The sequence below is a fragment of the Corvus moneduloides genome, chromosome 4, assembly GCF_009650955.1.
Source record: "Corvus moneduloides isolate bCorMon1 chromosome 4, bCorMon1.pri, whole genome shotgun sequence".
Lineage (NCBI taxonomy): Eukaryota > Metazoa > Chordata > Aves > Passeriformes > Corvidae > Corvus > Corvus moneduloides.
This window is the reverse complement of record NC_045479.1, coordinates 16767583-16794033: the sequence shown is the minus strand read 5'-3', so window position 1 is coordinate 16794033 and position 26451 is coordinate 16767583. Positions and strand designations below refer to the sequence as shown.

General features: G+C 40.6%; 2 long non-coding RNA genes across 2 annotated transcripts in view; one reads left to right on the top strand and one right to left on the bottom strand.

The window, feature by feature from the left end:
• The first annotated feature begins 3237 nt into the window (after nucleotides 1–3237).
• The window catches only part of LOC116443411, a 34888-nt gene continuing 11674 nt past the window's right edge, over nucleotides 3238–26451 (top strand). The window contains exons 1-2 of the long non-coding RNA XR_004239870.1: nucleotides 3238–3378; nucleotides 6041–6138. This is a non-coding gene — a long non-coding RNA (uncharacterized LOC116443411). The remainder of the gene's footprint in view (nucleotides 3379–6040; nucleotides 6139–26451) is intronic.
• LOC116443410 lies at nucleotides 16373–18950 on the bottom strand. The gene is made up of 2 exons (XR_004239869.1): nucleotides 18610–18950; nucleotides 16373–16647 (listed from the first exon to the last, which is right to left on the bottom strand). It is a non-coding gene; the product is annotated as an uncharacterized LOC116443410 (long non-coding RNA).

Genomic DNA, 26451 nt, shown 5'->3' with positions numbered 1-26451 from the left:
GTCTGGGAAACTTCAGCCAAAAAAAATACTGCTAACCCATGACAGGTCTACTTCTTAAAAATGATGTGGTTTAATGGACACAGACTGAAAAGTGCCTGTGCAATTCATCCATAACACAGCCTAGCACCACCTAGATCCAGCTTCAGAAAATAGATGCCATCACCAGTGCAGAACAGGGAAAAGCTCTCTTACACAGTGTGCTGGGACTGGTGAAAACTTCCAGGAGCTGAAATAAGGTCACATACTTTCTTTTTTTGGAAGACAGTAAAAATTATGAAAAATTGCCAGCCAGGGTTTTGGAGTTTGGATTTAAAATCTCAATGAACTGGTTTTAAACCATATGATAACTTCATCCTTCATCTTCTTGTGTTACTGGCCTAAGGTGGAGAGTAGCACACCTTTACTCACCTTTCTGGGACCTTCATTGGCTCCCTCACACTGTCACCATGGGTTATGAGGCTCTACCCTCACTCCTCCAGCGCAGTGAATGGCTGTGAAAGGGGGAAAACAGTGTAGCCCATGTAAAATAGCTGCAGTTAGAGTTTTTTTGGTTTGTTTTCTTTTGTTTGGTTGGGTTTTTTAAACAACCAGATATTCAAGCAGAACTTATCCCTAGAAAGAGTAGAGGGTAGTTTTCCTAGAGAGATGGGGCAGGGAGAGGAGATGGGCTGCCTTAGAAGTGAGCCTGTTAAAAATCATATGGCTGGAAGTTTCCAAGACTCTGAAGGAAATGAAGCAATCAATCCAGCTGAAAGTCAGAAGAGGCAAGTATCAGTAGACTTATGTGTGAATTCTTCATGAGCTAGACTGAAAAACTAAAGGAAAATAATTGAAATAATGTAATATGTGGATTTGACAGCAACAATTTTTATATTCTGAATATTTGAAAGGAGTGATTTTGTTATGAGAAGCAACCTTATAACAAGATATGAGAGTAAAACCTTATCCCAAGCTTTGGGAGTTTAAAATTGGATCAAATCTGATGGTTTGGCACTGTCTCAAGTTGAATAGCTTGGACTGGGAAAGGGGCCAGTAGAACGTCTATTGCCAGGAGAAACAAAGAATGAGAGATACATGATGTAGTCAGTGAACATCAACTAGTGGCCCATGACAGCTTATGCTGTGGGATGAACTGTGGGTTCTCAACCTGTAAATATTCTTTTTCCTTCAAAGACCTTTCATTCTGTTTCCCAGCACCCATCATGGCTCTCAAAGCACAGTGAACGATCCCAGTATCCTGTTTTAGTCAGAGACTATATAAATTAAAAAGGTTCCTCAGTCAAAACTCATATGTAGTTATATTTTTTGAAAAGTCAAAACCAACAAGGAGGAATTTAAAGCAAATATGGAAGACAGTTATTGCAATTTTTTAAAATCACACTAGTAAGGCTGTTCATAAAAAGGAAGCCAAGCAACCAGGATACAATCAAACATCTGTGCTGAATTGACAAAGAGGCCATTCAGCAGTGGGAATACGTAGTTGCTACTGGCCTGATTAGGTCTTTCCTCAAATACAGTCCTACTTCCTTCAGCAGAGTTGATGTTGTCATCAGAGGAAGCCCCAATTAATAAAGCTAAAAGCCTGAGCCTTCCTGAGTGAAGCTCACCAATGCATGATGTGTTTGGGACAGCTTTACATAATCCATCTTCACATGCAAAAAAGCCTTATGCAGCATGGTGCTGGAGCTGACTCCTTGCTAATTCTCTCTCTCTTTCTCTCTTCTTGGTATCAGGGCCAGATCCCACCTTTGTGGCTCATTTTCCCTTCTGTCTGGTTTAACAAATCCCTGCTGCACTTTGCTGCGAAGGACTTGATGCTGGTACAGGCTGACATTCTCCTGCACCAGCAAAACCAGCAGCCTTTGTGGTTTCCCTGAGTATTAAGGCTGCAGGTGTCAAGAGCCTTGTTGCCAAGGCTGGCTCTGCTTAGTCTGCGTGCCAGTGGGTAATGCTGCGTGCCACAAGGCAGGGTGCTGGACAACAGCTTTGGTCAAGTTGAGACGATGGTGTGAGTGATGTTTGTCATTCTCTGTGCTTCCTAGCAACCCCAGGCAAAGGAGATGCTCTGCAAAAAACCCCAAAACCTTCAGAGCTATCTCTGCCTGAGCCAGCCTAGGGACAATATTATTGTGGCTACTCAGCGCTCTGTCCAGGCTCACTTCATGACACCATTTGGTCTGGGGTATCCCTTTGGCCAACTGGGATCAGCTGTCCCAGCTCTGTCCCCTCCCAACTCCTTGTGCTCCCCCAGCCCCCTCATTGGTGGGGTGATGAGAGAGGCAGAAAGGTCTTTGTGTAAATTCTGCTCAGCAATAACCAAAACATCCCTGAGTTATTGACACTGTTTCCAGCACAAATACAAAACACAGCCCCAAACCAGCTACTCTGGAGAACACTGACTCTTATCCCAGCCAAAACCAGCACATGTGAGTCTGGTATCCTGAACCAAACATCCCCAACGTGAATATGACCACAGCAGTCCTGGTTCAATCTGCCAAAATTCAAACATTGAGGAGAGATCCTTAACTTCTCTCTTTGTAGCCCCTCTCTCTATATTGACTTCCAGGGAACAGAATGCACTGAATCTCCAACTTAGGTTAAAGCTTAAAGTTCAGCACATTGAGTCTTGCCCTACTCCATGGACCTACACTCACTTAAAATAGCTTCTGTCAACATTCTGGACATATCACATGAACTTTCTGTTTGTTTTGATGTTTGACCTTATTTTGTACTGTCCTTATTCTTACTGTAAAAATAACAGACCAGACTAAAAATTTTTCTCCCTGCTATTGAACACTTATATCTCAAGGGACTGTTAAGAAAAAGGGAAGCTTTCCAAGCAGCAAAAACCCATAAGTTTTCAGACATCCTTTTTTGTTGCTTATTAAGACTTCCGACAGTCTTTTATTTTTTAATATCCTTTCTCCTTCCACTGTCTAGCATCTCTCAGTTGCTTTTAGATTTAAAGCATGTGTGTCCCAAATATGATTTTATGGCAACACATCTTGTCCTGACCTGTGTTCTTGTTTGTTTTCTTCTTTTGCATTCAAGAATTTTCTTTCCTATTTTGCCTTATTGAAATGGCTGTGGGAAAGCAGTGCAGCTAATAAGACACATCTGGCACTTTTTCCTGTCAAAGGGCAAGCCCAGCTGTGAAGCTTGAGCAGCTTGAGCAGCCTGGGCTGTACAGAGCTCATTAACTTCATCCTCTAGAAGCAGTGTGCTACAATTATTGAAGCAGCTGTGAGCAGAGGGGCTAAGAGGAGGCTTTGAGCTCTCCCCACAACATCAGGGGCAGGCTAGAACAGTGGGAAAGCACTCCAAGCACTTTCTCTCCTGGAGAGGGAAAGGATACAGCACAGCCCTCTTCTGCCACAGGTTTGTACTACCTGTTCTTTTCTAAGAGAGTGGGCAGCTTCCCCCACCTTTCTTCTCTGCCACTGTGCCCTGGCCCCACAGATTCAAGTCCCTTTTCTCTCTTTTCTCTCCCAAGATGCCTCTTGCAGCAGGATTCCTGAGCAGCAGCAGTCCAGTAATATTCATGTCCAAATGTCTATTTGAAAAGCATCACTGTTCCAAACTGTATAAATAATCCAAGGATTAGCTGTAGAGCGTTTGAACTCTGACCAAGACATTTGTTGCTATTATCTAGGTTTCATTTTTACTCCTAGTATGACAGGATTCTCTGGGATATGAAGTCTCGTGGGCTTGCTCTTGGCCAAGAATCGCAGAGACCGATGCTGTGATGATACAACTTTTCTTCTGCCAGTTCTGATATTCTTCTTTTGCCTTAATTTTCATTGCTGTCTCTCCTGATCAACCTGTGTATTCTTTTCTTAAAAAGGTTCCATATTAGGATGGTATGAGTTAGCTGGGCTAGGCTGATTTATTTTGGGTAAGAATTAGCCTGCTGTGGAAGTTCACAGCTGGCTGGGAAAAGTCTCCCAGACTGGCACTTTTCAGTAATAAATTATCTGGTTGAGTTTGTCTTCTCAGTCTTAGAAGTACAAAGCCCACATAAGTCTTTAGATCAGGAAGTTTTGAAGGTTTATGTCCTTCAGTGCTCAGGCTGGAGACTTCCCCTTGCATAGTGACCTTTGCATGGCAATATTTGAATATTCCCTCAAATATCTGATCATGGAGGCACCCGTCCTTCATTTTGCATAATGTATGTGAAGGTACGGTTTGATATTTTCCACATTTTCCCACAAGATGGCACAACTTTCTTATGAACATTGCATGCTGAAACATGGAATGCTTTCTGCTCTGACAGTAATACAAGGAATTGACATACTCTGTAGAGCTCAGGTGCTTTATTTTGCTCAGAATTAGTTGATTTACCCTGACTAGTTATCTTGGAGAATTTTGCCTTCTCTCTCAACTTCTTGTCCTCCTCTCATTGCTTCTTTTCCAAGTCCTCAGAGGACCTGTGTCCACGCCATGACAAGGTGGGCTTCCCACAGCCTTGAACTTCACTAGGTGATTCTTGATTTCGGGAAATGCCCTTTTTTAGCTTGATGTCCACTTCATCTTGAAGGTAAAGGACAAACCATTTCTGGTGTTCAATGAGGTGAATGCTTTGAGCTCTGTGCTGAGCACAGGGAGAGCAATGACCAGTGTGTTTCTCAGCAAAAGATGTCTAGAAAATTTGAAGCTGTTTTCTGGTTGGTTTGGTTTTTTAGTGTTTGTTGTTGCTATTGGGGGGTTTTTTGGTTGTTTTGGGGGTTTTTTTCTTGGGTGGGTGGGGTGGGATTTTTTTTTTTTGGAGCAAATTGTGCCATCAGTTATCCCTTATTTCCCATCTGTGATGATGCACTTGACATACTTCAGGCTTTCTGACAAAGTAGTTACAATTTGTACAGGAAAGTGCTGGAATCCAGGGTTTTTAACAATCATCCATGAACAGTGTGGTGACAGAATTGGAAATCTTTTTCTGAGGTATTCTCTACTTTAAGCAAAAACAGATTTGAAATTACTTTTGGTTTCTGTTATGAAGCATCCAATAGGAGTTGTTTCTCTCTGGGTAAATGCTCTGAACCACTCCATGAGCAAAATTTTTGACGTATCATTATAGGTAAACTTTTGGACTGGGTGCTAAACACCTTAGATGTCCTAGGGGTTGGGATCAAGGAAGAAATTTCACAGTGTGAAATCCCTGGCTACCTGGTTTTCAAAATCTCAAAAATTACGCTTTCAAAATGTCATGCAAGTGGCATGAAAATATCTACAAGAAATCTCAGACACTGTTTTTCCATTTGGAATGGGAGAAAAATAGAGTATTTCATACTCAGGGTACTGAGTCTTTGATACTGATTTGGACAAGTTATTAACCAAAGTCATGCATGCTGAGCAGCCCTGTCACAGAAAATACAGAACCCACAATAGCATCAGTATTCAAGAAAGTGAGCTGTTAAATCCCCCAACCCCTCTAGTCACATTAACACTTTATTCCACCTTTCCCCTCCTTTAGTCTCAATAAAGAATAATTTTCCCTGGAAAAAGATAAAATTACATCAAGTGAGAAGGAATTACCTTAAGGGGAAGGGGAGCAAGAAAGAGGGAGTTAATATTTTAGTACCCTACCCCGTGCCTGAGTATGTTGAGTCAATTTGTCCAGAAGCTGAAGGAGAAGGACCTGGGAGAAGCAGATATCTAGTCAGCCACTCTCCTGTTGTCTGCAAGCTGGTTTTTTGCCCTCAGACCTAATAACAGACACTGAAAAGCAGGCTCAGGATTGGTGCTTTTCTTTTTTTCTTGCACACCATGAACTTGTGTTCTCTTCCTTAAAGTTTGCTGTGGATTGCTTTTGAAATAAAACTCATGCTGACCTGCCACAACCACTTTCAGTGTTAGAGACTCAGCACTGCTCCTCTCTGGGTAGGAATGTCCCGTTCTTGTGCCCTGTCATGCCAGTACATCCTTTCTGTGAGACAGAATGACTGCAGGACATAATCACCTATTCAGAAATATGTTCTACTTGAACCCTTCAAATCTTATTATGTCAAAATTCACATGACTTATTTCTCATGCTCCATTACAGGCCAAGCTCCTTTATCCCACCCTGAACTTCCCCGAGGTCACTGCAGCTTCATCCCAAAGCGAGTGGCAAGCCAGGAGCCTGCTGCACCACTGGCAGAGGTATGCTCATTTTGAATTGACTTCAAATGGAACTTCAACTGAGTTCAGCAAGACAAACATTCTAATTTGGGAACATCAACATTGTTCATTTCAGTCAAAAAATGTTAAAACAAAATATGTCAGCTTTCCAAGACGTTATTTCAAAAAATGATAAAATACCAGCAGTTCCTCCAGAATGGAAGGAGTGATTCCCAGTCTAGCCTGTCCATAGGCAACGGAAAGCAGTGTGTGAATGAGATACAAAAGGACCTTTTGAGCCAAACCAAGGGAAGGAATGTTGAAGAGCTTTTCTGTTCAAGCCCTTCACTACTGAAGGACAAATTTGGAAGGCATCACCCAAGGCACCAACTGATTGTGCACAATGCCACATGACAAGATGATGGGGGCAGTTCAGGTTTTCATAGTCTCTGGCACCTATATGCCACCACTCTACAACCCCCTGAATATTTTTTTGAGGTGAATGATAATCATTGAGCAGCCTAAGAGTGATGCAACATCCCTTTCTCACCCTCACAAGTCTGCCAGTAAGGCAGGAGCCAATAGAACAGGGAAGTTCTGGCCTTCATTGATTGCTCCAGGGAACAGTCTAATCCTTGATCATGCTAAATTGTCATCTTCTATCTCACCACTTGTGTTTTCTCAGGGGTTTATAGAATTTTCCTGTTGGTATTTTAGTCTTAAGTATTTGGATGGCTAAATTATCAGAGTCATTCCATGTCTCTCTTTGTTTCAGTCTTCTGTTGCAAGGCTTTAGTTACCTTTTTGCTACTACATGATTTTTCCCAGCAAGCTCTGGAGAACTGCGGCTGTGGAGAGGATAAGATGCCATTTCTAAGACAGAATTTAAGAGAAGTTGTTGGGGGTTGATAATTTTTCAGTCACCTTAAACAATCTTTCCTTCATACTCCTCATTTTAATCACTTGGCATTTTAGTGTATTCAAGTCATGGAGAGATAAAAGAATGAATGGGATTGCAAGATTTTGTCTCCTGTGTCTCAAGCACAAGCAAGCTTCCTCCTGAGCAAGGTTATTATTGTCAGGGTGGGGAAGGATAACGAGATACTTTTTTGCTTGTTTTACTCAGTATCCAAATGCCAAATAATAAAACTTCATTATATCAACTCAGAGATGCCAAGCAGAGGTTTGTGGGGTTTCATCCAACACTGTGGGGTTGGATACAGGGGCTTCAGTTCTTGCAGCCATCACTTAAGTCTATGACTTTGGACCTGGTAATTTCCCTGCAGCTGGTGGGAGCCAACCTCCAGATCAGGTTGCTGCTTTTAATAACAGAATGAGGAAATCTCTTTGTGATAGAACTTTAGAGACAAAATGCTTAAACATGAAAGAGTGATCAGCTTCTTGACCTCAGGCCAGTTTGCAGGGTGGAGAATTAGGTCCATGCTGAGATCTGAAAGTCACTTAATGAAGCAACTAGAAAGGCACTTAGTGAAACAACTAAGCTGGGGAAATAAAGCAGTCCCAAGTGAAGCTCATGAAGCATGAATGATGCATTGGCATTGTCATCTTGGTAGAGCATCCAGAGTACTAAATTAAATACATTTGAGACAGAAAATGGTAAGAAACTTGATTTCAGAGAGTGCAAAATATCATCTAATGTGGTGACTAAATTAATGACTTCATTTTACAACTGGGAAGACCTCGCTGGATAACCTCATTTTATCTGATTTTTCCAGAGCAGGCACCATTCACTCAGACAAATTATTTGTAGGCACACTTGGGCAATGCTGTAGCAAAAGATGAATGGATGCAGTGGATGGGTAGCCACTTGACAGCACAGGAGCTCTGGGAAGAGCTCTGGTTCCACACTGTCACAATATCACCTCAGAGGCAAATCCAAAGTCACTGCAGCACTGAAATACTGATCCATGTTTAGAGCACTACGCTGCATCACTGATAGTTGCTAGATATCATTAATGTTATGTTTATCTGGAAGGAAAATGTGTTGATATGAAGCTTCAAGAACCTTTTGCAAAAGCCAGTTGTGCTGAGTTGAGCTGCCTAAAGTTGATATCACACAAAGTTTATTATTTGGCATTTGGATACTGAGTAAAACAAACCACACCCAGGTGCCACCTCAATTTTTCCAGTATGACTCCAACTATGACAGGAAGAAGACTAAAATTGTGTCAAAAAATAACAGTGCCATCCCTTTTTGACATTATCATGAATATTAATAAATGAACAACATTATATTGGGCATACAAAACAGCACTTTCCAACCTGCAGAGAGAATACATTGCCTAAAGATGGTAATTCAGTAAGATAAATTTGGATCTCAACTAAAGGGCACCTCAGTAATGTAAATGTAATGCTCCTCTCTGTGGGTTTTACCTTTAAAGAGTACACATTTCCGATTTCCCTGTCCCTCTGTAGACTGAGGAATATGCATTCCCATACAGCTTCTTATTGTTCCCATCAGATCCTCACTCTGAGAGCTGCTCTGACTAAGACTGGAGTGAAACTAAATTAAATTTACATATTCAAGAATATATTCCAGCTGTTGGTTTTTGTTTGGTTGGGTTTTTTTCAAGTTAAATTTCTACAACCAAGCCAGTCAAAAAGAAAGAAAAAAAAAAGGGTTGGTGTAGCAGCAAATCCTTTGCACTGAAACATCCCTAATGTAGTAATCTAGACCTCAGCCCAAATGCTAATCCAGACTTGTGCTGTCCCAGTGGGGAAACTTTAGCAATATTACAGAAACCACGGTGAAAGTCTTATGGAAGGGTGCTGAAAAAGGCAAAGTTGCTCCAGGCTTTGAAATTATTGCTTTTTCTGCTTTTTAATATTAGAAATATCCAGGATAATGAAGCAATTTATCTCTCTCTGCTGCTGTAAGGTGGGATATGAAAATCTGTCAATGTCCTGCCTGCAAATTTCTCATTTGTGAAACTCATGTCAGTTCTGTGTCCAATGAACACCTTTAAGTTTCATTACTAACAATGGTAAAAAACCCACATATTTCTCTTTCATGGTAATTTTGAGCATACAAAACTGCATATAAAAAGAAATACATTCTTATATTTCTTACGGTAAAAGAAATGTCTTTTAAATTCCACAGAAATAACAACGTCTTTTTTGTTTTGAAATGGAGTTGAAGTCAGGCATTGTGCTCTCTTGCAGAGCACACAGTAGAGCAAAGAGACCAGCTACTGCAGTTTGCCTTTGACATCCTTCCTGAAAAGTCAAGGTTTAACCTCCAGGATTTTATTTTTCATCTTCTGGTCCTTTGATGAGAGTTTTTACCATTTACTTTCCTCTGCCAATATGGTCAAAGATTATTAATGGTGATGTTAGCAAGAGATAATATGCAGTGTTTGAATTGGGTGGGGGTTTTTGTCTTGGTAAGGATTTTTGCTTCCGATAATTGTTTTAGATTTGATAACTGTGCATTTCCTGATTCACTTAAAAACATAAGAGAAGAGCCTGAAGTGTTTTATTTTTTTTTAAATTTACATGAACTTGTAGCTTTAGACACTCCCTTAAAATCAGTAAACAGAAAGAAGAACAAGTAAGGTAGAAAAGGAAATAATTAAATAATCCAGAGAGATGGATAGCAAGGCATAGTGAAAGTCTTATAAAGTTACATTTATTTTGGGCAGTTATGACTAACCCTGTGCTGAGTAATAGGATAGGAGGGAAAACAGGATTTCTGCTGGCTCTGTGGTGTTGACAGGCAGCACTTACACTTCTTGGAGATGTATAATCTGGAACTGAAAGTCAGAATTTTCAAGGATATTCTTAGAACTGAGCACTTAGTCCCAAGGGAAATTCCTGACTCCTCATTGCTTATTATATACTTGTTCAGCTCCCACGTTTCCTTGTGCAAAAATCAGAGATTTTAACCTTTGTTATAATTGCAATATACCCTTGATTTAATCAGCAATCATATGGATTACACAAGGACAATGACGATCTTGAAGGTGTTCAGTATTTTGGTCTTGATCTGGCAAAATCATTGAGTATTATCTTCAGCATGGACATAGTTTCCATGAAACAAGCATGTTGTTTCTGCACACAAGACATTTGCTCTTTTGGAGTCAGCAGAAGCCTCCAGGGAAGCAAAAACAAGGGGAAGAGAGTGGGAAGCAAACACAGTGCCTGGGAGCACTGTCTAAAACAGCAGTTCAGGAATTTGGGAGGCCATCTACCACCAGCTGATGGCTTGATTGCTCTCTAGCATAAACAGCTTGGTGCATGATTTTGGAAAGCACAGATTATTTTGGCAGTTTCTGACCTGCTTCCCAGAAAGTCTTTTGCAAATCCAGACATTGAGAACAGACGGGTGCTCTCGATGCTCTCGGGTGCTGGAGACATCCTCTGTTGAGACTAGAAACACTCCTACAGGAAAATTTGCTAGGTAGTCTACTTGCAGAAAACCAAAAAAGTCTGTCATGGTTTGAAATTACTTTTCATCATTTCACATGATTTGAAATTATTTAAGAGTGCTGTGAAACAATTACTCAGAGCTGTCCATCTTGGCCTGACTGTAATGTACAGCTCTGTGCTGATGGAGACAAACCTGTGAACTGCCAGGAAAGCACCAGCAGAGGAGGAAGCTGGGCTAGGGCCTGCAGCAAAGTAACAGTGGGAAAATCAAATGTGAGTTACCTGACATGTTGCTGTTCACAAAGACAAGGATTCTGGCTCTGAGAGCGACGTCTCTCTACAAAGCCCCAAGTGAGAATGAATAGCCTCAATGAGGTCTCAGTTGGTGCTGATGAGGATCTTCCTATGTCATGGAGCTGAGATTTTTTGGGTGTCTACTTAGGTTATTAATCTGCGGGAAAGAGAGAAGTCATACAAAAGGAGCACAAAAGCAAAGAAAGATTTTTCTTCTGTGTGTTTCTGGAGTATTTAGTTGTATAATCTTCATGCTTCTGCTTCCAAAAGGAGATAGGATACAGCTTGGCTCTGTCAGTGATCTTTAAAAATAATTGGATTTTAATCTCTGCTACTGTCCTACCTAAAAATTGAATGATAGTCTGACTGACAGAAAAGAAAGAGTGCACAGGACTTTGAAATGCAGCAATCATTACTGTATCAGTATAACAAAAGATGAAAGTAGCAGCACTGAGAAACACAGAGAAAATTGTGAATAGGCTGATGTAGGTATGAATTGTGCCACAGAACCAGAAAGACTGCTAACAAAGGTACAACAGATGAGCCACAGACCAAGGCACAGTTGCTTAAAGGCAGTAGAATTGAGAACAATTAGCAGATGCAGCCCAGCATATCCAAGGCGTTATGGTAATTTCGCAAAATGGGCTTAAATTAGAAGGGAAGAATGCACAACCATAACCCTTTCTTTCTCTCTTTCTTACTTTTGGGAGGTGAAAGAGTACTGCCTTATTGCACTTGCCATTTCCAAGCCTGCCTGAGCAAACTCCCTCTAGTACAAAGGGTGAAGTCCATGAAGACCGAAGTGATATCTCGCTGTTAGTGACAATACCTGCTCCTTGCAGACGAGTAGTCAGGAGATGCTAATTCATATCTCAGGCACGCATTTCAGCCCAGCAATTTGCCCATCCTGCTCTGCAGTCAACAAACCCAGTCTGCTGGAGTGAGCAGCTGCAGAAAAATCCATACAGCTGTGTGCATGCAGTGATGTTCTGTGCTAAGTCTGTGCTGGACTACTCTGGACTACTCTGGGATGAAGCCTCTGGATTTCTGCAGAATTTATCCTGTGAGTTAGATATAAAATGGGAGGCTTCTGCATGTCAAAGAGTTTTAAAAAGGAGTTCAATACTCTGTTGTTTTAATGCTTCTTTTATTGTTTTGGGTTTTTTTTCTTATCACCTCAAGTTTCTAGCAGGGCTCAGGGTCCGGCAAAGTGCATGTCAGACCAGTGGAACATCAGAAAGGCAGGGAAAACCTGTCCCATGGACATTGATGGAGGGAAATTCGGAGGGAGAGTCTTGGAAGTATCTTGGAAGTTTTCACTCAAAGTCCATAGATTTAAACAGAAAAATTTCCAGGTGACAGGCAACCATTCCAGGTGTTAGGCATGCTGATGAGTTACCATTTCCAGAGGCATTCTGCCCTGTTCTCAGCTCTTGCAGAGGCTGAAGGTAAGACAACATCAGTTTAGTAGTGAATCATTCGCTGATATGCCGAGATTTCTCCATAACAAAACTTCACCATCCCTCTACAGGTCATTCCTCTGCTACTGGTGACCTTTCAGACCACATCTCCCCTCTGTCTTCTAGGTGGAACAACTTCAGGCAGACCCTAAGAAACAAGCCTCATAAACTTCTTTCCTGTTTCTCCTAGACCAGGGCAGAGTGAACTTGATGCCTTAGGTTTTACCTTTTATATTTTTCAAATCCTGTACTGCCTAGTGTGTAACTCTGAAGTTCCTTGTAGCCTGTTAATTTCTGCTCTCTCGTGCTAGGTAGACATAACAAAGCCTCTCTGGGCCTGTTCTCCAAGAACACCCAGACCATCCCAGGCCCAAAAAGTATAAACCAAAAGCTTCTAAAGCGGGGGCAAGCTTGGGGAAATTACATCATTAACTGAAGCTTTAATTGGAGAATTAACCCTGATATGCAAATGAACCAAGCCTATAAAAGTGTGAAGAACTCGTGACCTATTATCCATCTTGGTGTCCATCTTAGCAATAGCCTCTGGCCCCCAGGGGGTACCTTTGAGGACCTTTCAAATAAATACCTACCTTTATTCCCTTATTCTTGTCTAGTCTGTGTTTTTAGGTGGCCACTTCAGGCATCTAACTCATACACACCTTTAAATTGCTCCAAGATGAGCACAGTGGCAGCTTGTTCTTTCCAAAGTTAGCTGTGCTGAGTTGCTCTTTTTTCTCTAACAGAAAAAAAAAATAGTGTTGCTCATTGTCAGTGTTGTTCATTGTTATTGGTACAAAAGCTCATCTCAGAGCTCTGGCAGCTTTTGCAACGTTATCACAATTTTTCATGTAACTGGTATTTGGTTGCATAAGGTAGAACTACAGTAGGAGCAGTGAAGTTTTTAAAGCACAGAATTCTCTGGAATATGGACTCTTTTGACCTCCTTTATGCCGTGTAGTCTTACCTAATGGAGTTTTTCTGGTTGCTAAAATATGAACATTTTATATTTAAAAAATAAAGGAAGAACATTTAATTTAGAGCTGAATGTGTAGGCTGGTACCCAAGAGCTGAGAAATAAATCATTGTATTATTGTTGTCATTCTCCTTAGACCCAGGAAATTCAGCATGTAAGCTCTATTTTAAAAGTTAACAAATTTTCATATAGAAATATAAGGTAAGATATTTAAACAACTTTAACACAAAGAACTGTATAGAAGTATTATTCAAAGCATTATTGATGGAAAAATTACCATTGTCCCAGAAATAGCTCAGTGGAAAATATTTTTCCCTCCTCTGGAAGTACGAATATTGAACATCTTTTATCATAATCAGTGGTGCTTTTCACCATTTCAGTGACGAACAATCAGCTTAAATTCTGAATGATCCAATTCTTGTGCCTGTTTCTCATATCAGTCTGGCATAATTACACTTGCAGAGTGATGAAAACACAGCTTTGTGTAGTTATTGTCTCTGAAGTAACTGCTATTTACCCTGGGATATAAAATTTAAACCAAATCCTTTCTGACATAGGCAACCTCACCCACAATAAGAGACTTTGCCATCAAAAGGGAGTAAACAAATCTGATGCTTAATCAGAGGACCCAAGCCTCCAGCTTAAGCTTTGTGGCACATCTTCATTTCCCAAAACCATTCTAAATACAGAAAAAGGTGTCAAGTTACCAACATGCTGAAAAGAGAAGTCAAAAGAAGCTACAAACTCAATCAAGTGGCCTTGCGACTTCCCTTCCAGCCTAGCCTAACTTGGCCTAGCCTAACTTGGCCTCGCCTATCCCAAGGCATTTCCTAACACGGCAGGTTTTGTGACTACACTGGGACAGTAGCATAAGCTATAAAAACAAAGTTCTGTGCAGTAATGGGAGACAACTTAATTTTTTTTATTAAAGTGCTTAACAGGGCCAGTGGAGTGATGGAATTATAGCTGGCACAGTTTCTTGCAAGTGTTTACTTTTATAAGTCAAGTGTTTTTGTTAAGACAAATTGTGTCAAGCAGCATGTTCAGCCCACATGCTTGTCTATTCCCTGAGGATATGAGGGCTGGCCTTGATATCCAAAAGAGGTCAGAAGAAAAATTCCATCTCTTTACACTATCTTGCTGCTTTTAAGAAGTGAAGAAGAGAAAAAGGGACAACGCAGAGTTCCTGACAAGTGGGGCTTGTGTGGCTTTCACTTGGGCCAGCAAAGGTCCAATGTGCAGACGTGAAGAGCCCTCTGTGTGCAGCCTGGGGTGTCTGGATAGTGCAGCTGGAGCTGGTTTGCCAGCAACCTCCCTGGAAGTTGTCCTAAGGGACACACAGAGCGAAATCAAAGACAGCCAGAAGAGACTCAGAGCTTTCAACAGTAACATGAGATTGCCAAGGACATAGCTCTGGATGACACACCTAGGGTTATTTTAGCAAATGAGTGTTTCCACTGCAATGTGGATGCACACAAGGATGCAGCAGCCTCAAGAAAAACAGCGGGACTTGATTATAGCATTATGGATAAGATAGGTGTTATTGAATTGTACAGCTGCGTGAGTCACAAGGTAAACTATCCTGTATTGTTTATAAAACAGCTTCAACTTCATAATCAATGAGAAACACTTCTCCCATTTCCTATTTTCATTCTAACACAATTTGCATGGCAATAGAGCACTGAGGCCTCAATCAGGAAAGTGACCACACTGTACCAAGCACTGAACAATCCAGGGGTGGTTATGATGCAATGTTTGTAACAGCTCTTCCCTGAGTACAATTTTATGGGCAGTTAAATGCTACAATAAGGACACAGAACTTATCAAATAAGACCCAAGTTAAGAGAAAACAGCCTAAATGTACTTTCATCAAAAGTACAGGAAGCAATAGGCTTCTCTTAAAACTTGCCTCACACAAAGTAGGCACCAGTGAAATTAATCTCTTGTCTGTGTGATGAAGCTGTCCAACACATTTTTTGGGATAATAAACTAGCACTCCTCAGTGCAAATCATAACACATTCTCATGTGCAATAACACAGGCAAAGCTGAACAAAGAATGGCTCAGACGTTGAAGTACTGGCCCTTCCCAGCCTCTTCTCTTGTTTTGGAAATCAGTTTAGAGACTGATTGATTTTCCTGGGCTACAGACAGGTTGCAGGCTGGTTTTTAGTTACATATTTTTGCCTTTCCTTCCTCTTTCTTCAGCACCTCCAGAGCTGCTTGGGCAGAGGGAAGGAAGCAGCATCCTGAGACATTTCTTACCAAGGAGGGGCCATGTCCTGGAATTTGGGTTGGATGGTTACACGTAGAAGTCGCTCCTCTGTGTGTGGGCTGCTATTTTTCTTTCTTTATGATAGCCAGACTGTTTTAATCTTTTCAATAGTAATGATGTGTGGAAGGAATGATTTTTCTGTTTATGAAAGCAGTTGGACCATAATTGCAAGGAGAGGGTAAAGGAAATGGATTTTTTATATAGTTCTTGATATAATTTCTAGGGTAATAATACTCAGATTGCTATGTTTGACAAAGGACATATGCATATATATTTATATGAGGGGGAAAAAACACAAGCAGGGGAGGAAAGGTGTCTGAAGGAGAGTGATGAATTTAAAATGCCTGGCTTAGTCTGAGAAGGTGGGAATGGGACAGACAGAAATTGCAGGCTTGACTGATTTCTTCCCTGGATACCTGACATGAGAAGCAGTGTTGGCTACAGCCCAGCTGATGGGACTGTTTCACAGTTTGACTGCAAGCCAAAAAAGCCTGTTGGGTTTCTGTGCTTCATTTGGTTTGTTGCCACAAACAAAGAGTACAGCAGCCAACAAACACCCAGCAATGTTGACCTCCCCTCTGCAGCAGCAGTAAGCTGTTTTATGGCTGCATCAGCAGATAGGGGCTTTTGGTGTAAATGTAGAGAGCTACTGGAGTGATGGAATAGTATTTCACTGTTTTGTCACACAAGCATATTTGGAGGCATATGGGGGACATGATCTGCTTAGTCCTGTGTCTGTGATCTATTAATTTATGCAACACCTGCTGAAGAAAAGGGTGAGATTAATTTTGCTTAGATCTAAATGCCTGCCAGGTATTCCCCCCGAACTCTTTTCATGCTTGCTGGACAGAATTTGATGTTTTTAGTGAGCAGATAGTCTTGATCACCTTAAGTGTCTCCTTGAGTTTAAGTGAATTAGTCAGTGCCTTTTTGTCTCCCTTGACCTCTCAGGGTAGTTAGATAAAGAGCCCAGACATAAGTGTCTATGCTGTAAACAGCTTAAATGAGATCCCACAAAAGATGTCTGGACCCTACAGAACCATGACACATCCATAAGGCTCACTCCTGCAGTCAGTGGTAGCTTTGTCTCCCTCGCTTCTAGGTGGAATGGTTACAAGGAGTACTTCTCAGAAAGACTCCTCCTGGATCATGGCAGCAATACCTACCAAAAAAAAATTAGGAGTTTAATGGGCAATGCTTTCTAATTGCTAAAATAATACTAATACTAATACTAATACTAATGTGCCTTGGCTTGCTATCTTCGTTTTTCTTCCTGCTAGAAGTCTTTATTTAGATCTTCTGTCACTATGAGGTCAGAATGTCAACATTTTGTTTACAGAGCTGAAGACGCATTTTAAGGTGAAAAACAAACCCACTAACACTCAGAATATAGTTAAATCTCCTGATTCAACTTGGTTTTATATCTTTTGTGGAGGGCAAATTTGGAGAGAGCATCTCTGCAAGACTCACATACAACTTCATGAAAGAATGTTGTTTCTCCAGTTTACCACTTTAAAGAAATATTATCCTGGTGTCTTCATGTCCATCTTTGAGGGACATTTTGCTCCCTTTTGATTGTAAATGTATTTCAAAGGTGTTTCAGCTCTCTTTCTGCCCTTGTTACTTCCCTAATCACAAGGTCTTGTGGTCTTTTAGGCAGCTGCCAGACATCCAGGGCAAGAGTAATGAGATATCTTCATGCTAACTTCAGAATGAATCTCTTATGAATAAAGGACGATGTCAGAATTCCAGGTTTTATATGTTGTTCTAAATATCTTTTTCAGAAAGTAAGACTAACTCTGATTATAAGGTTACATTAAAACATCTCCAAACTGTGTAGCACAAGTGTTTTTTTCTATCACCAGCAGTTCCTTGTTGCAGATCAGAAGGGCTTTATGTGGCCAATGTGTGACATGTTAGTGTACACTGCTCTTCTGGATCCATCACATCACACATGATAGGGCCAAGTTCTGTAAATTTGTAAAAAAACCACACATTCCATTTAGGCTTGAAAAAGTGCCTGACAAAATGAAGTCCCATAATGTCCAGAAAGTAATTTCATTCTGTATCCATCTGCAAAGTTTTTTCCCCTTTCCCTGAGGTGAAGAGAAAGATCTGCACAAGTGTTAACAATGACTTTATTTCTACTTCAGCATTTCAGTTGTTGGGTTCTGTCCACCAAACAAGTGGTGTCAATGGGGTCACCTGTGTTTGATCATTAGTGGGAATGCATGTCCTTATCTGCATCCCACACTTGACTAGCACTGCTTGACTCCTCATCAAGCTGGAAGTGATTAATTCAGTAGGACCATCCTTTTCTTGATGTCAAGGGAAGAAAGGTCAGTGCCAGCAACTGCTGATTAAGTTTAGCAAAGTGAGGAAAGAAAATTAGCAGGATTGAGCTTTGTCACCTCTTGCTTTTTGGTTCAAGTCTTCAGTGAATGAAAAATCATCTGTGCCTGATTAGAATTCATGTCTGTCAGAACATATTTCAAAGAGACGGTAACTTCTACATGGCTCAGGCTGAGGTAAGTCTGGAAAATCACCTCTCTTTACAGACAGTTCAGCAAAGACAAATGAACATTGATGAGACTGGAAGATTATTGGTTCAGAGAAAGTAAATGAAAAACTTTTCCTGGAGTTTAACTGCAGTCAAGGATTCTTAAGGATGCTGTGGGTTTTGACCTCCGCTTCTCTACTACCCTCCATGAATAGCATATGAACGTGGTACAGAGAAAGCCTTCTTTAAGGATAGCTAGAAGTGCGGGCTTTCTTAAATTTAGTTTGATTTTGCCATTACCAGGGAGGTAAGCCATGGTTATTTCATTCAGGAAATAGCCACACATTTTTTGAGGAGTGTGAAAAGTCAACTAGATCCCTTAATGAAATAAAGTTTATAAAGGAGGAAGAGGGGGAAATATCAGCAGTATTAAGCCTGCAAAAGACAAGCTCATTTCTCATGATCAGTTGTACAAGAGTAAATTTCGGAACAATATTTTTAGGGCAAATATGACATACAGGAAGAGTGGGAATGGAAGCCAGCCTAAGATAATCTGCCTGACACCCAAGGGATTTAATAGCAAATTGCACAGCACAAGAGACTGTTGCTGTCACGTTACTGTACCTTACTTTTGTTTGGTATTGACTGATTGCAGTGTCAGTTCATTGTCCCCAAAGAACAGAGAAATTGGAAAATAGAGGCAGCATTCTGCTTTTCTTGAAAGAGATCTCATCTTCTGTCTGTAGGTTCTAGAAATATGAACATAAAAAGAAAAAGAGAAAACTGAAAAGAGCAAGACAACATCTTAGCTCAATTTCCATGTGTTAACTTGTTAGTTATTTGTACAGTTTTACTTACAGCAGTTGTAAAGTGCTGAGAACAAATCCCAGAGGATAAACTCCAAAGTATTCCTCATGGAATTCTTAATCTTAGAAGTGCTGCAATATCTCACATGTGCAAGTGAATATTATGCATATGATGTTAAATGGGAGATAGATATTTCAATGACCTGCAATAGACCCCTCTTCCAAGCAAGTCTACAGCTCTGGTGACACCATGGTGGTCACTCTAATTTAGCCACCATATCTTAGAAGAGCTGCTGATGTGATTCCCTCATATGAGACAGGAAAAAGTAGTCATGTGTCCTAAGGCAGAAGCAGCAGTGGTGAGGGATGGAAAGATATTGAGTGCTACTCACATTCATGAAGTGCTGGTTCCCATAAAATCATCTGGAAGGTATGTGCTGGGACTATTGTTAGTGTTGTCATGATTTTAGCTTGGAGCATTTCCCTGTGTTCCTTGTAACCTGCAAACAGAGCAGAGGTGGGAGCATCCAGCTGCTTCTGCTGACAGTCAAAGCCTGTTTGACCAGCTCTAGGCACAAGTGACGGGACCCAAGCAGGAATAACAGAACAACCTCTGAGAAGTTTGGAAACCAGACTCAGACAAAAGATTCTAGGAGCTAAAACTCTGGAGAAACAATTCCTTTTGTTTTAGCAATTTCTTTGCTCTTTTCCCCTGCCTGGGACTGTACTGTTCCACTTTTACATCAGTTTCTCTTCCCTGTGTGTATTATAATTCAGTTGTTCAGACACATAACTCAGGTAACCAGGTAGAATGAGTCACTGTTCACCACTGGCCGTGTCCAAATGTCTGATTCCATCTGTCATTAAACAACAGCCATGAACAGGAGAGCTGCATGAATATTACCATTAGGCCTTAAAGGAATTTCTTTCTCTTGGTAACACAAAAAAAGAAGCGCTTCATACTGCATTGCAGAAATCTCTATCTTTGGAAGCTCACAAGGTCAAAGGTACATGCAGATTACAGAAACAATGAGAAATTCACAGAAGAATACTCCATCAGTCTTTCCCCGTTCCTTCTCTCTGCTGTCTATCTTGGCAGGAACATCGGTCTTCACTCTGAGAAGTCAAAAAGATTTTCTTCCAGAGAATAACAGAAAAAGAGCAGGCAGTTCTTGTCCTGAATGGCTCTCTACACTCAGCTGTCTGTGAAAGGATGTACAACCCTTCTCAAGATTGCAATTACATTACCTTAGAATTTCTACTTTGAAATAGACACAGCATATTTAAAGGTAAACCCAAACTTTTGAGCAGTATCTTTGAAAGCAATCAGAAAATTAACAGTGTGACACTGCATTTCCTTCAGTGAAGTTTTGTAATTCTTTGGAGTCCATTTTTCCCAAATGACCTCTTTATCTGCTTTGAGCTAAGAATGTGTACAAGATGTAGCAGGGTGGTGGCCTGATGGGAATGCTGATCTCTCAGGGAGCTAACCAGAGTATTTGTATCTGCCTGTCTCTGTGACTCATGCACAGGTTGAAAGTTACTCCCCTCTGAGGGCCGGAAGCTACCAGCTCCTGGGTTTCACTGCATGAGGTATCTCACTTGCACCCTCTGGAAAGCTTTCTTACCTGGATAGCTCTGTTGACAAAGGTCCCTTTTTGGGATTCCACATTGGTTTCAAGGAGATATTTCATATTTAAGTTCAATGTTTGCTAGTAAAATGAGGTTTAAAGAGAGAAAGCCTATCCAGTCTGTCATGATTTTTTGTTGATTCTGCTCCTCTACTGGTGCCCCTAGAGATACTATCTCAGCACTGCCATCAAGATAATTCCCTGCTTTCTTTGGCGTGTTGTATGGTCTCTTCAACGTGTGCAGTTACCAGAATGGCAAAGTGAAAGGGAAGCAGAGCACAGAGAAACTTCAGACCTCAACTATTTCCTTGTTTTTCTAGTCTAGAAATGGCTGGTTTCGGAGGCAGTTTCTGTAAGGCAGAAAAGAAGCTGGCGTAGAAGGTTGTGGTTGTACTTGGTTCACCCACAGCAGCAGGAAATACACATCAGCCAACATACCTTACTCTCCTCTCTCTGACAGTCTGATAACATTCCTCTACTGTAAACCCAAAACCAATGCTGAGGAATGTTTTGTCTCTAAAGTCTTCCTGTTCTCAAAAATAGGCCCACTGGGACTGGAAGCTGTACCTGCGGTTTTAGTAACCCTTAGGTGTTCTCTCCTGGAATTTGCTCCTAGGAGATACTTCCACAAACTCTTCACACTCATGATTTACCCCACTATGACAAAGCCTGCTCAGCTGTGAATAAAAGTATAGAAATAGACAAATCTTATTTACCTGCGAGCCGGTCAGGATAGAGGTCATTTTAAATAACTTTCAGCTCTCCAAAACCTACTGGTCTCAGTTAGTCCTAAGAAAACATTTCCATTGATAATTCCATGTAACTAGGAATTTTTTCCTGGCAGTTCTTTGCCTTTCTAATCCTTTTCTGTAGTGGTAAAAAGCATTTGGTCTGCTACTTATTTTAGGAGTTTGGTACATATGCAAAAAGAGTAGGATGTAAATCAACACAGGATGCTGTTTTCCCAGATGAATAGCCCTATGTAAATGTAAGAAATTAATATAAAATACTTTCTAATCCAGTTTATTTATGTGGTAAATCATCCTGGACCCTACAATTTTATTTTAAAGACTAAAGAAACCCACCACTTTAAAGATTAATTTTCGTTTGATTCCACTTCTTGCACAAATAAGTTCCATTTAAAAGAATCTAATGAAGAAGTTTCTAGTTTGAGCCCATCCAGCTGTAGATTCCTTGTCATGCAAAGTTTTAGGTAACAGTAAACATAATTTCCCATTACTGCTGCACTTATACTTAGCTTGACTTCCAGTACAAGCTTTAAAGCAAGTGCCAAGCAATTTATTGGGATGACACAAACAATAGAAATGAACCTTAAGTGAGATGTTCTTTATCAGCTGCTAACAGCATCTATCCATTTTTCACCTCAGGAAATATGTAGGTAAAACATTTCATGTGTTTAAGAAGCTTATAGTAGGCCTATCAAGCATGTATAGGGAATAAAAAAAAAAAAATCAGTAATTTTCGAATAGAAGAAAAAATAACATCCTATGAAAATGTAAGTTGCTTAACATTTTAACTGTTCAAAAGATTTTTTTTTTTGTTTCCAGTGGTTTTACATTCCACAGACTATGGAATTTTTTTAAACAGGAAAGAAACAGATTTTCTTTGACTTTCTGGCATCTCCCTCAAAGTGAATTCAAAACACAACTTAAATCTCTGAACACTTCTGTGTTGCCAGCCAGATAAATAAGCATTGCAGCAGGATGCAACACCTGCAGATGTATTCTCCCGAGTTTGTGGCTTTCTTCCACAGAACAAACATTGTGAAATTGCTTCTACAGGTGTCCCACAGAATTCCTGCCTTCCCAGCTCCCTTGCTCGTTGAAAACACTCCACACCACAGGCCAGGCTCAGACCACTGCTGTGGGCAGGATTGCAATGGTTTTGTCAGGGTAAAATAGTGTCAACCAGAATAACCAGCAAGGCAGAAAGAACATTCACCTCCCCACTGCCTCACTCATTATGTGGGCACATAACAAGGCTCCAGGCATCTAAGACAGCACCAAGTACCCTGATCATTCATAACCTGGGTGACAAGAGCAGAAGCCTTTTCCTTGGGATGGTGAGCAATTACAGAAAATTGGGGCTGTGAGGGACCTCAGTCTAATAACCAGTTTATTCATCTGCCCCAAGGCAAGATCTACTGGCCTGCCCCAAAAATGACAGATGTTTATCTAGCTCTAATATCTTATTAAAAGCTATTGGTAACAGGCACACCACACCAACCAGACAATTTATTTCTATGTTTTGCTGTACTTTTAGCAACATTTATTACCAATGCATTTTGCAAGAAGCTTTATCACCATCTTTCTCAGTGCAATCAAAGTTACATTTAAACAGTCTTGTTAAGAAATCCAATTCATTGTCAGCAAACATAATTTCATTTCCCTTTTATCACTTCTGGAAAATGTTAACTCTATTTCAGCAGGGCATGGGGATACCAGGAGGTTCTAATAGGTTCCTCAGTGGTCCTTTTGTTTCTTGTTTGAAAAGATATTTGCCTTAAAAAGTACCAGAAGAAGTAGGCTGCCACTCTCAGTTAATGGTCTCAGTTACTTACTGATAAATGCAGGGGATCCACAGGAACAATACTGGAGAATTAAGTCCTTATTGCCTCCTAACTGGTTTCTGGTTATCTTCCACCAGGAGGCCAAGGGTAGCCACCCCCTGCTTTACTGGAGAGGGTGTATTTGTTCATTGGTACAAGATTTTTCTACCTAAATAGTAGAACTGGGGAGAAAATTAAGGTGGTGCTTGGATTACCCACACAATGAAGGTGTGTTCAGCGCAATCTCTGACATTACCGTGCTTTATGAGAACCATTCAAATGAATGAATGCCTCAAAGTAATAATCTTGGTTTATATCTGCTTTTATATCATACATCTTCTATAATTCATGAACCTCTCCCTATAACAAGCCTGTAATATTTGACTTTATAACAGTATAACCCTATAAAATGTGGCTCTATAAAAGGAGATGGAAGACAACACAAAACAGACATTTCCAGGGGACAGAGTGATCCCATCCTGTGACTATGGTGCTTTGTAGTGGCAGTAGATGAAGCAATGCCTTCCTGCAGGCTGTAATTAAATGGAAGTACCAAAGCATGTCTGAGAACAGTGCACTTTGTTTCCCTTCAAACATTCCTTTGCAATTAAATACATTATTATTTTAAGCATCCACCTCTTGCATTGGGAAAGTTGTTCCCACTACAGAGATAAGGAGGAACATAAAGAAGAGATGGGAAATCAAGCAAAAATATTACTTGCTGGGGTCTTCGATGGCCAATAAAGTAATTAACAGCACAGCTGCTTGCAACCAGGTGGAACTAGTCTGCAGTGACCCCTGCAATCAGAAGTAGAGGAAAGGAAGGCAGGAAAGGGAGAGAAACTAGAGGTTTTCAGCTGTCAGAGGAAAATAAATTGGCTGGCTCTACCCCTTTCCACTAAGCTGTCGAGTAGGCACATCTTATGTTCCTCAGCCAGTCATGCAGGCTGCAGGAAAAAAGTGGTTTGGGGACTTTCCATTTTCCCTCATCAAAATGTTAATCTTCTGAATAACATGTTTGCTGCAGAAGCCATGAGAAGGGAACAGAGAAAACAGCTGGTTAGAGACAGAGGCTGTTGGAAACCACCTGAAAATGTGCTGTTGAAAACGTGCAAGCACACACTTCCTCATTTTTTATTCATGTGAGAAAACATTCATTGCCGCTGGAACTTTAGGCTGATGCATCCTATGATTAGTTTCCTGGACTAAAAGGGTAAGGGAGTCAACATGTTCTTTAACACTGAACATGGTGATTAAATCTTGCATTCTGAGCAGGAAAACTGGGTGGAAACAGTAAAGTTTTAGGGATATAATCTCAATTAGAGCAATCAAGTGATGGCAAACGGTGAAAACCACAATTCTGTACAAAAGCCTGGTAAGAACTTTGCTTGAGCTAGGATCAAGCTAATACATGAAGCTGGTATTTGCCATGCTGTGTGCAGCCTTCCAGGAGCTGTGTTACTCTGGGAGGCAAAGAGCTGATCACTGGAATCATAGAATTAATGGAAAAGGACTTATTTAACGGTATGAGAAACACAGAACAAGTGAAAAAGCAGTATCTTGTTCATTTAAGTAAACACTTATAAAGATCACCTTCACGAAATGAAAGCAAAGTATGAAAGCAAAGCTTTCCATGGAACAGCAGGAGTTGAGTGGGTTGGAAGAAATCAGAGATAAGGGTGACAACCAGCTGTGAGAGCAGGCAGTGTGAGGCAGTGTGTACTTTTTCCTAGGAATTGAACTGGAACTAGCATTTCCTTCAGTGCATCACAGAACAGGCCACAGATTAATTTGTAAAATTGTCTGAGCATTTGAATTTGAGCATCTTTGGCTACAACTGAAACAGACTTGAAGAGGAAGAAAACCCTAATAGCAAAGGTGTTCAGTCTGCTGGATGAGCTATTTCCACCTTGAGGTTCATACTAATTTTGTTTACTTTGCTACCCTTTCTACCAATCCTGCCAGACACTAAAAATACCCAACACAGTGAAAATCCAGTCCTTTCCACTGTGGACTTTGGCATATGACAATTCTCTCGAGAGAGAGCAATGAGATGTGGAATTTCTGAGCTCAGCACATACCTAGGAAGAGGCAGAGGAATAGTTCTGTTCTCAGTGGTGACCACAAGGAGGTGAAAAAAGAGGGGATGCTGACTGTGACTTGAAGTCTGGGGTTTTTTCCTCCCTCCAGCAATAGAAGCCCAAAACTTTTGTTTACTTATTCTATTACTATTGTAGTGAAGAGGTGAAGAAAGATAATAAAAATATAAACTGGTAAATAATTCAGAAAGAGAAGATTTCTAGTCCAAGAGACAGAATTTATATAGTTTTAAGAGGAAAAAAAAGAGAAAAATGTCATAATATCATCGGATTCCTACCATCACTCTCTTCTGTAACAGTTTTTGTTGAGGCTGAAGCATGTACATCCTTACAAAAATCTCTGTGCCCTTGATTTTAATATTTCTGGTTTACAGGGTATCCACTCAAATCAACAGATAAATCATTCCAATGACAAATCATTCCCACTGTTAAAGTGCTATTCTCATCAAATTCTGCTTTCCACAATGAAACCTTAATATATGGTGTGGCAGTTTGGCAATATTTGGAGCTATCTGCAATACTGTCACAATGACGTTGGCTGATATTCATTATGTTCCTGATTGGAAGACATCTAGGAGAGAAACGAGTGAGTAAGCAGTTTCTGTAAGTCAGTAGGAGCCAAGGCTCAAAAAAGTTCCAAGGAAGAAAAGTGAAATGCTGACGATTAACTAACAAATCAAAGTGACATTCCTGTTTAGCTTTATCAGAACAAAATAACTGATGCTGAGAGGCTGCCTGTGATTCTGGGTACCCACCATCAATCTAAGAAGAAAGGTTCCTGCCGGCCTCAGGAACAGCAGCTCAAAGCCAAGGGGTACAAGTCTCCTGGCCCTGAAATTATCTGTCTGGGGAATGTGTCCTACCTTCCTTGGCATGCTGAATGTCTGGATAGCTGACCACTCACAGCACCTGACCTAGGCTAGGGGGAGTAATGAAATAGTTCCTGTTCTTCTTTCAGAAACAGGTAAAACAAAAGAGCATCTTTCTGTTAGAGTACAAGAAAAGGGCTTTGAGTAACAGTAAAAAGGCTGAAAGGCAACAGAAGCTGGTATATGTGCATCACTTTTCATGTCATGTAGACTTGCTGTAAATCCAAATAGGCATTTAGGGTCCAAATTTCAGATTAGTTTAAAAAAATAAATAAATTACTAGGTAGGTAATCTAATGGTCGTATTGTGAACTGTCTCATAACCATTCCATAAAGGGAAATTTTAATAAAAAAACCAGGCCATTATATCAAACTTCTGTCTATATTGTGTCTATATTGCAGTTCAGGAAAAAAAAAAAAACGTGAGAGGTTGGAACTAGATGATCTTGAAGATGCCTTCCAACCTACACCATTCTGTGATTCTATGATAGTT